Genomic DNA, 1,546 nt, shown 5'->3' on the forward strand with positions numbered 1-1,546 from the left:
GTCAAATGGGAGATACAGCAATTGGAATAATTGGTACTGAAATTGACACTTTCGACTGGGATTGGCTAAAAGTTTTACAACTGAGGTTTAACACGCCCAGACGCAGTTTTATAAAGAAAATAGACTAGAAAAGGTTTAGATACCAATCATAGCTGGCAGGACCAATGCTGAAGTGAAAGGAAATATCTTTAAAAAGTTTTTGAAAAAACATTTCTTCCTAGAGGACGCTTATTTACAGTCTAAAACGTAGTTTAAGAATTTTCTCATTAAATTTTTCTTTACACTTCATTAAAGAATACAATTTTGTACAAATAACTGAATGTTATGCTACTATTTATAAAAATAAAATCAGGAATCCATTAAAAGATAAGTTCTCTATCATTTTTTCAATTCACAAATGCACACTTGCATTGCCTACTAAGAAAGTTAGTACAGGTAGTCATCGGGTTAACTGAATGTGTCTGGGGTCGGTCCATTGAATTGACCCTGTTACATAACTACTTGTTTGTTAATTTCCCGTAGAAATTCTTTCGGGGAAGCTTCAGAAATACTAGTCCTTTTTTGATTAAAACTAGTTTATTCTTTCTCGATACAAACTTTGTAATACACTTAACAACTTTTATAACACATGCTATAAATCACAGTGATTCACACACTTTACTTACGGTGCCTACTGTACGCTTGACTCAAGTATCTATCTGCCCAAACACGCTGGTTTTTCTCGCCGGGTTTATAAATTAAACAAGAGAGCATTTCGATTAGACCAGAGTTGCCGGGTAAATTCATGATCCTTCGAGAAAATCCAGCGCGCATGCTCCTAGCGTCACGTGACTTCCACTAACGTAATGTTATGTCTCTGTTCGTTATTTAATTTTAAGGTAAATTCGTTCCGACGAAACTTTAGCGACACAAGTCCTTTCTCAAATAAAACTGGTTTATTCTTTCTGAATATAACTTTGCGATAAACTTAATTTCAACAGTCACGCTATAACAAACGCTATAATTCTCAACGAACGTGTCACATGCTCGACTCAAAAATACTCAGTTCAATTACACACATTGTTGCCGTCACGTTGTGACGGTCATATATATATACAAGACTACCCCAATATAGTAGTCTCCCGACAATTCACGAAGGTTCGATAAGGACGTGGCGTGATACTAGTAACGTAACCTCCACTGACATAACTCCTTAGTATTGTTACGTCTCCGTTTGTTAATTAACTTTCCGTAACTTCGTTCCGACGAAACTTTAGCGACACAAGTCCTTACTTAAGAAAACTGGTTTATTCTTTCCGAATACAACTTTACGATACACTTATTTTCAACAATCGCTTTATAACAACGCTGTATCAACGAACGTCAACAATACTTCTGACTGCAGTTCAATTACTCACTATCTACGCACACATTACATTACCGTCACTTTGCCACCCTCTTTTATATACCAGACTTCCCTATATCTGGTAAATGCTAGAGATATTCGCCAAAGTACAGGATAGTTCTAGAAAGTAGAGGGCGTGAGAATAATCACGTGATCTCGATG

The sequence above is a fragment of the Limulus polyphemus genome, unplaced genomic scaffold (genome assembly GCF_000517525.1).
Source record: "Limulus polyphemus unplaced genomic scaffold, Limulus_polyphemus-2.1.2 Scaffold1942, whole genome shotgun sequence".
NCBI lineage: Eukaryota > Metazoa > Arthropoda > Merostomata > Xiphosura > Limulidae > Limulus > Limulus polyphemus.